Raw genomic sequence first — 10,000 nt, forward strand, 5'->3', positions numbered from 1 at the left:
TACAGTTGCGTAGTGCCATCCTAACTACAGTTGGAGAATGCCATCCTAACTACAGTTGGAGAGTGTCATCCTATAGTTGCGTAATACCATCCTAACTATAGTTGCGTAGTGCCATCCTAACTACAGTTGCGTAGTGCCATCCTAACTACAGTTGAAGAATATCATCCTGACTACAGTTGGAAAGTGTCATCCTATAGTTGCGTAATACCATCCTAAAAATAGTTGCGTAGTGCCATCCTAACTACAGTTGCGTAGTGCCATCCTAACTACAGTTGGGGAATGCCATCCTAACTACAGTTGGGGAGTATGTGTTCCAGCTAAAGAGGTTTGGTGGCATTGTGGCTGCGGGAAGCATCTCGCGTGCCAGAAAGACCTCAAGGCCATTCGTTGGGTCACGGAAGAATCTTTGTAGAAGAGAACAAACATGATGATTGGAACGCTCGAGAATTGCTATGTCTCCAAGATCCTGGTCGTGATCTAAGACTCCAAATACTCTTCAAATACTCTCCAAATATGCTTCAAATACTCTCCAAATACTCTTCAATTTACGAACGATTTACGTTCCGAACGGCTGTTCGTAACCCGAAGGGTTCGTAAGTCGATATTCAACATGATTTTAAAGATACTCGAATCTGTATAAGCAAATCTGATATAAAGTTAATACATGTTTTCTTACCCAAAAACATATTACTAATAATACATAAAACGAAAATAAATCGTAATACTAATACTTTAATGTTGGATTTCTTACCTTTGAAACTGGTAAAATAGGCTTAAGGCTTTGTTCGTATGTCTGAAAGTTCGTAAGCCGAGGCGCGTCTATACTAGAGTAGTGGTTCTCGTTTTTAATCAATTTTCTTTGTTTGTTTTCGCTCTGTCCCTGTATGTCATTCATCCCCAATCCATTTAGAACTTTGTTTTCCTCATCATTAATTCAATCTGTGTACAGTCCAGTTCTCAAACTTTTTTATTTATTTATTTATTTATTTACTTATTTATTTATTGTAATGTGCCTGTTAAAATGACATTCTCAAGCCAATTAGAAATTTGTCTTCCTCATAAATGATGCACTGTCCTAAAGATTACGTAGATTGTAGAAAATGTAGTTTGTAGAAAGATCGATATCCCAACTGTATGGAATCCCTCCCCACCACGTAACACTAAAATTCACAGAGAATTGAATGAACACACTTCTACTTCGAGTTTTTAGCCAATTTATAGAAAACAAAGATTAAAGGTAAAGATTCCTTGCCCTAGATGCTTCGTCAATGCCCTATGGTCTCCCTGAGGCGTCTTGAAGTGCCGGTAGTTGAAAGAAAATACTGAATAATGTCTCTGATTCTTGAGAGGATGGATAAAAAAAAAAAAAAAAAAAAAAAAAAAAAAAAAAAAAAAAAAAAAAAAAAAAAAAAAAAAAAAAAAAAAAAAAAAAAAAAAAAAAAAAAAAAAAAAAAAAAACAAGGAGGTAGCTAAACAGCAACACATAGTAACCATCACTAACAGTTCCAGAGATGGTGGAACAGTACATGGACCCACCTCCTCGTCACTGGAGATAACTGCATGACTCAAATGCCTCCTGCCCTTCCTAGTCTGAATCAGATACCGAAGAGATGGGCTGGTGGTCCTGGAAACGTAGGGGAGGAAGAGGAAGGGGGGAAGGGGAGGGAGGGAAGAGGGGGGAAAGGGGGACGAGGGAAAGGACGGAAGGGGGTAAGAGGGAAGGGGGAAGGAGGGAGGAGGGGAAAGGGGGACGGGGGAAAGGACGTAAGAGGGACGGGAAGAGGCTGGGAAGGGGGAAGGAGGGAAGAGGGGAAAGGGGGACGAGGGAAAGGACGGAAGGGGGGAAAGGGGTAAGAGGGAAGGGGGAAGGAGAGAGGATGGAAAAGGGGGACGGTGGAAAGGACGGAAGAGGGACGGGAAGATACTGGGAAGGGGGAAGGAGGGAGGAGGGGAAAGGGGGACGGGGGAAAGGACGGAAGGGGGTAAGAGGGAAGGGGGAAGGAGGGAGGAGAGGAAAGGGGGACGGGGGAAAGGAGGGAAGAGGGACGGGAAGATGGGGGAAAGAGGGAAAGGGGGACCGGGGGGAAGGGGGAAGGGAGAGGGGAGAAGGGGAATGAGGGAAGGGGGAAAGGGGAGCCTTAACCCTGTGGCATCACTTATTCCCCAGAACTCCCGTGTCCAGGGTCTGCAGGGATGCCATGGACGGCAAACACGTGACCCAGTGCGGAGTTCGTACACTTTTGTATGGTTTCAGAAGTACTGAACTTAGAACCACTGACTCAGAGGGTCCATTTTAGGGTTAGATTCTAATTACGAGCAACCTCTCTTGTGGGGATTGGTTTCTCGAAATGGAATCGAATAATTATTAAATCCTTTTTAATGGGGTTTCATGCCTCTTAATGGGGTTGGATTCGGATCAGAATCCTCTAAAAAGAACCCATCTACCCCTTAAGAGGGATTCAAACCTTTTAAGAGGGATTGAAACTAATGAAGGCTGAGTCACACCAAAGCAAGTCCTTACCACGTCAGCAAATGGTCACCGCCACGTCCTAAATCTTCTACGCTCTCGCTACGTCAAATTTGGAGCAGAATCAAAACTGGTCCCCGCCCATGCCCTCTTTGCAGTCCACACTGCGTCCACACTACGTCCTCATCACGTCCCCACTGCGTCCTCATCACGTCCCCACTGCGTCCTCACCACGTTCCCACTGCGTCCTCACCACGTTCCCACTGCGTCCTCACCACGTGCCCACTGCTGCGTCCATACGGCATCCTCACCATGTCCCCACTGCTCCCCAACTGCGTCCTCACCAACGTCCCCACTGCGTCCTCACCACGTCTCTACTGCGCCCCCACTGCGTCCTCACCACGCCCCCAATGCGTCCTCACCACGTCTCCACTGCGCCCACACTGCGTCCTCACCACGTCCCTACTGCGCCCCCACTTCGTCCCCACTGCTCTCCCACTGCGTCCTCACCAGGTCTCCGCTGCGCCCCCAATGCGTCCTCACCACGCCTCCCCTGCGCCCCCACTACGTCCTCACCACGTCCCCACTGCGCCCCCAATGCGTCTTCACCACGTCTCCACTACGCCCCCACTGCGTCCTCACCACGTCCCCACTGCGTCCTCACCACGCCCCCACTACGCCCTCACCACGTCTCCACCACGCACACACTGCGTCCTCACCACGTCCCTATTGCGCCACCACTGCTCTCCCACTGCGTCCTCACCACGTCTCCACTGCGCCCCCAATGCGTCTTCACCACATCACTGCGCCCCCACTGCGTCCTCACCAAGTCCCCACTGCGCCCCAATGCGTCCTCACCACGTCTCCACTACGCCCCCAATGTGTCCTCACCACGTCCCCACTGCGCCCCAACTGCGTCCTCACCACGACCCCACTGCGCCCCCACTGCGTCCTCACCACGTCCCCACTACGCCCCCAATGCGTTTGACAGACATGTTTGACAAACGTGTTTGACAACCAAATACTCCATTCATACAGTCAAACATCACTTCAAACACTTGTTTGACAAACCAGGTTTGACAAACCGTTTAACCGTGTGGGCTGAGTTTTGGCGTCGAATGCTGATTTTTATGAGTTTGTTTCTTAACCCGGGTGAGTTAACTGGCGGTGAAGTTGGAAAATGATAAGAAAAAAATAATATTTGAAAAGTAAATAAATAGACAAATATATAAATAAGCACATTAGTAAATAAACAAATAAATAAATAATGAGTAAACAGGTAGATAAACCTATACCAATAAATCAAATTAATATAAAAAACAGCAACATAAAGATAGACAAAAAAAAATGAAAAAAGTGAATTCAGTGACCTGACTTGACCTAAGGATCTATGATACCTCATTCAAATGAATAAGATCATCGGAGTCTATATTATTCGCAAACCCAATTTCACATTAACCTCTGGATGTGTTCTCATTTCGAAAAAGAAGCAAAAAAAAAAAAAAAAAAAAAGACGAAGAATTTTTGAAAAGACACCTTTAAGTTAGGGAAGACTTTACTAAGCTTTTTTCCAGTAACCTTATACGCAAGGCTTAAACACTTTTCCAAGAAAGGCAAGAAGGTTATTAGTGGCCCATAGTGTTTTCGCTCTCTCTCCCTCTCTCTCTCACGATAGCTCTCTTGCTCCCTTCCTCCCTCTCTCTCCATCTCAGGCTCTCTCTCTCTCTCCATCCCAGGCTCTCTCTCTCTCTCTCTCTTTTTCCTCGTACCCATCTACCTCCATCTTTTTCGCTTTTTTCTTCGTTCCTGCTCTCTCTCCATCTCTTTTTCTCTTTCCCTATTCCCTGCTCTCTCTCTTCCTTTCCCTATACCCTGCTCTCTCTTTCCTTTTCTTTATACCCTGCTCTCTTTCTCTCTTTCATTATACCCTGCTCTCTTTCTCTCTTTACCTATACCTTGATCTCTCTCTGCCTCTCTCTTTCCTTATACCACTCTCTGCACTCTCTCTTTCCTTATACTCTGCTCTCTTTCTCTCTTTACCTATACCCTAATCTCTCTCTCTTTACCTATACCCTAATTCTCTCTCTCTCTCGTGACAACCTTAATATTGCCAATTAATCTGGAGAACCTCTCTTCTTGACTTGGCTTTGATTTGGCCCGTGCCTTGCCTTGCCTTGCCTTGCCTTGCCTTCAGGGCCCACAGGGCACGGGTCCTCCTCCTCCTCCTCCTCCTCCTCCTCCTCCTTCTCCTCTTCCTCCTCCTCCTCTTCCTCCTACATCGGTTGGTTTGACCTACATCAGCAACTTCCTGTCGTGCTTTGGTACAAATGGAAGTTGATCTCAGCAGCCTTTCTTGTAGCTCTTCTTCTTTTTCTTCGTCTTCTTCGTCGTCGTCTTCTTTGTCTTCGCCCTCTTCTTTTTCTTCGTCTTCGCCTTCGTCTTCTTCTTTCTTCTTCTTCATCTTCTTCATCATTTTCTTCTTCTTCTTCATCTTTTTCGTCTTCTTTGTTTTCTTCTTTGTCTTCGCCCTTGTCTTCTTTCTTCTTCTTCATCTTCTTCGTCGTCTTCGTCATCTTCTTCTCCTTCTTCTTCTTCTTCTTCTTCTTTGTCTTCCTCGTTTTCTTTTTTGTCTCCGCCCTTGTCTTCTTCTTTCTTCTTCTTCGTCTTCTTCTTCTTCGTCTTCTTCTTATTCTTCTTCTTCTTCATCTTCATATTCTTCTTCTTCTTGTTTTTCGTCTTCTTCTTTGTCTTTTTCATTTTCGTCTTTTTCTTAGCATTTCTTCTTCTTCTTCGTCTTCGCCCTCGTCTTCTTCTTCCTCTTCTTCTTCTTCGTCTTCTGTTTTCCTTCCTCTTTGTCTTCTTTTTTCTTCTTCGTCTTCTTTTTCTATTCCTCCTCTTCCTCCTCCTTGTTGTTGTTCTTCTTTCTTCTTCGAAGCGCGATGCTCCACCTCCAAACCTTTCTTTAAGTTCCAGATAATCCATAACTTTCATATCATATTCATATCATATTTCACAAGTTTCATATTGTTTCATTTATGTATCATGAACGGGAACTTGGTATAAAAAGAACAAATGAAGTTTTATCAAAGAGGAATCAACTCAAAGAATTGCTCTTTCAGAATCTCTGTCAATTTCTCGTAGTACGAAAAATTTACTAATCTTTTTTAATTGGTACACTTTTAGTCGCATATATGCGAGAGTTTCTTGTCAGGTGCAAACTCACCTCGACATATTCCACTCCCACGCAGTGGGAAGTGAGAAACCTCTAGTAGGGACAAAGCCCTGTCAGGATGGTATGCTTTTTTTTTTTTTTTGTCGACGTCGGATCACTTCCCCACCTGGGTAGGACTGTCGGGAACCAACACAGCCAGCCCACAACGGGTCCCGAGGATCGAACTCACCACTACCTGTATCTGAATTCAGTACATTATCCACTGGGCTATCACGCCGCTGTCCATAGACAATCAAAGCCAATTTTACAAAAGACCACAACATAGATCCAATAAAGATTTTTTCCGCTAACAAATTAAAGCAAAATTCTAACAATCATTTGCCTTTTAGTAACCCCCAAAACGTCACATCTGGGTATTAAAAAAAAAAAAAAAAAAAAAAAAAAAAAAAAAAATGCTTGTTAGTGTAGACCAATTCAAGGCTAATCAAATTGAACATCATCCAAGTGAAGACCGTTTCCAACATCACCAACATCCAACTTTCAGACGATGAGCAGCGTCTGAAAGTTGGACGAAAACGTCCAACAAAGTTGCAGGTATTTCCTGCAACTTTGCTGAACGTTGCCGATTTTGTCGAATCCAGCGAGGGAACCCCTTACCAGCCGACTCCCCCTCCCCCACCCACGTTATACAAAATGACTGTAAAATATCAATCACATTAGTAATATTATCACAATAATTGCTATCGGATTTTTTGCCTATTTCCTTCTCAAATCTAAATTGGACAAATTAAGAAGGAAATAGGCAAGAACAGATTTACCAACAGAGTACCCCAATTTAAAAAGAAAGATATCTTAAAAATATATATATATATATGTATATATATATATATATATATATATATATATATAATATATATATATATATATATATATATTATATATATATATATATATATATATATATATATATTGATAGCCTAGTTGGTAAGTCACTACCGCACTTGTTATGAGGATGCTGAGTTCTAGTCTTTGGCAGTACCGCATTTTAATTTCTGCATGTCGGCCTTTGATGGCTTAGAATTAAGGTGCATTGTGGTTGTTAAAAAATGTAGCTCTAATCACTGGGACACATTCAGTGTTGTACAAATACATACATATATATATATATATATATATATATATATATATATATATATATACACAAAAATAATATATAAATAAATATATAAAATGAATAGCTACATAAACATATATATGAATGATTAAGACAAAATAGAACGAAATCAAAATAAGTCAATAAATAATAATAACGATGATAAAAAAAACCAGCGTTATGATTCTCATAACAATAATAATGTTTGACTAATGACAACGATATTACGTTCAAGTACAACCATACTATATATACTGATGACGGTGATGCTAAAAACAGACACACTAAAAACAGCGATGTTGAAAGCAGTGACACATCAAAAGCAGAAATATCAAAAGCAATAAGAGACTAAGCAACGGCACCAAATTCGATGGCGCCCAATTCAATGGTGCCAAAATCAATGGCACCGAAAGCCACGGTGTCAAAATCAACGGCACCAAGATCAATAGTGCCAAAATTTATGGTGTCGAAAACACATCGGCGCTAAAATTAATGGCGTCAGAAATCAACGTCGCCAAAATCATTGGTGTCGAAATCAGCTCTAAATGTTACGGTTTATACCTTCAATCCTGCCACACCCCCTCCCTACACTGGTGGCGTAGTCGAAAGCTTGCTGGTCTCACTTTCATTTATTTGTGGGTTCGAATCTCGCACTCCTCTCCGATTCCCATTCTCAGTGACCCTGGTCCAACAACAGTCCATGCACAAGAAGCAAAGGTGACGGCTTCGGCCGTAGCTACTCAGCGCCTCCTGGCGTATGCTCCTCGCCCTTTCTCCTTGGGGAGACTAAAAAGTCAATAAATACGACATCGCTCCATAGGTCAACTCAGGTCATCCCTGGTGCCAGCTGATTTCATTCACTTCCTCCCCTTCCCCTCGCGCGGAAGCCCTCAGAATCAGGTAGTCGTGAGTTCGATTCCCGGGGCCCACTGCGTGCTTCTTGCGTTGGTTCCCGACAGCCCTGGCCTGGCAGGGAGGCGACCCAAGCATCGGCCACAAAAAAAAAAAAAAAAAAAAAAAAAAGTTTCCCCTACCAGAGGTTTCTCACTTCCCACTGCCCGGGAATGAGATGGGCAGATTTTTTGAAGTTCCCCCCCAGCCCTCCCGTCCTTTCCTCAGTGAGGCGATGCACTCGGACCGACCTGGCTGGCTGGCTGGCTGACACTCTGGGTCGAGCGGCCCCCCATACTCCCGTCAGATCATTCCGTTCGATAATTGAAAATCTATTACGGGCGCTACGTGGATCTGGCTACTACATTACATTACATACATGAATACACACACACACACACACACACACACACACACACACACACACACACACACACATATATATATATATATATATATATATATATATATATAATTATATGTATACACATACATACATATATATATATATATATATATATATATATATATATATATATATATATATATATATATTAGTGAACTTAGGGAGCAGGTTTTCATTAATACATTTTCTATTAAAAATCACTGCATACTCTGCGTTGGTGATCTTCTTCTTAAGACTTTCTATTTTCCTGAGTATTTTCTTCTCTGAAGCAGGGAGAGAAAATATCACATTTCCGAACGAGTCCATATTTGGAAATAAAAATCAACATTTAACGACGTTTCGCCTATACATTAGGCATCTTCTGGTAAATTTATTGAAGAATCTTTTTACAAAAATATAAATACAGAAAAATACAGAAAAAGAGACATAAAGGAGAGGTCAATTGGTAACACGCGTCATGTTCTGTTGGTGACGCGGGATGCTCCGAAGAGTTCTAAAGTGCCGCACATATTTTGTTGAATATTTATTAATGGCATATGGTCTCTAATAAAAACAGCCTCTAAACATTTCAGTTTCTTTCTGTTAGTATCCTTGACCAAAATTGAGGTGCTTTTATTTAGCTGGTCCCGTGTAATGCTGGTATTATGGGATTTTGTCACGTGGGTTTTTATCGCGCCATTTTGCATACGTTGTGTGAGCCTCTGAGTTAAAGTTTGTGTGGTATGGCCTATATACTCTTCTTGGCAAAGCACACCGTCTTTGTATAAATCACAAGAGTATTTGTATACCACATTATTTTTCTTTAGTTTATCCGTGGTAGCTGTCATGTTATTTTTCATCACCAGCGATGATGTTCTAGGGTTACGGTAAAAGATTATAAGGTTTATTTTGTCCTCTTCTTTTCTAGGCTTACAATTTTTGTGGATAATGTCTTTTAAAGCTTTTTCATCTTGTTTGTACGCTGATGACATTGTATTTTGATAATAAATGTTTATATTATTTTTCTTATTCTCTAACTCTTTATTCTTGGTGTTGGCTTTCTCCATATTACTTTTAATTTCCTTATCGATGTCCCTCACACACACACACACACACACACACACACACACACACACACACACACACACACACACACACACACACACACACACACATATATATATATATATATATATATATATATATACATATACAGTATATACATATATATACACACACACGCACACACATATATATATATACATACATATATTATATATACATATATATATATATATTTATATATATGTATGTATATATATATATATATATATATATATTTATACATATATGTATATCAGATAATCTTTATGACCGTCGCGCACAGGATTCGAACCTGCTGCTTTGGGACCGATGAGGCTCCATTGCCGCTCGTCTTAGACCACTCGATCACTGATGATTTAAAACTGTGTAAACTCAGAACCTAACTGGTTCCCGAGATTGGAGTAGTCCTTATCTGCAACCTAAATTCCCGTTTTCACCACACAGTCAATCACACTCGTGGGAGGGGGTAAGGACCGGAAGGAATGACTTTCACGCTTATCGCCATTGTAACCATATGAGAAATTCGCTAGTGAACAGCGACATCAATCAGATATTTTTTTATGGCCGTCGCGCACAGGATTCGAACCTGCTGCTTTGGGACCGAAGAGGCTCCACCGCCGCTCGCCTTATTCCCACACACACACACACACACACACACACACACACACACACACACACACACACACACACACACACACACACACACAGTTTTCCTCATAGAGTTTTGGACACTTGGAACAAACTGGACAATGAAATAGTATGCGCAAAAACCATTCATGAGTTTAAATACAAACTAGACACTGCGAGATACAAAGGCGGGACATCACG

This window comes from Oratosquilla oratoria, chromosome 9 (assembly GCF_046742065.1).
Source record: "Oratosquilla oratoria isolate Oo_2021 chromosome 9, ASM4674206v1, whole genome shotgun sequence".
NCBI lineage: Eukaryota > Metazoa > Arthropoda > Malacostraca > Stomatopoda > Squillidae > Oratosquilla > Oratosquilla oratoria.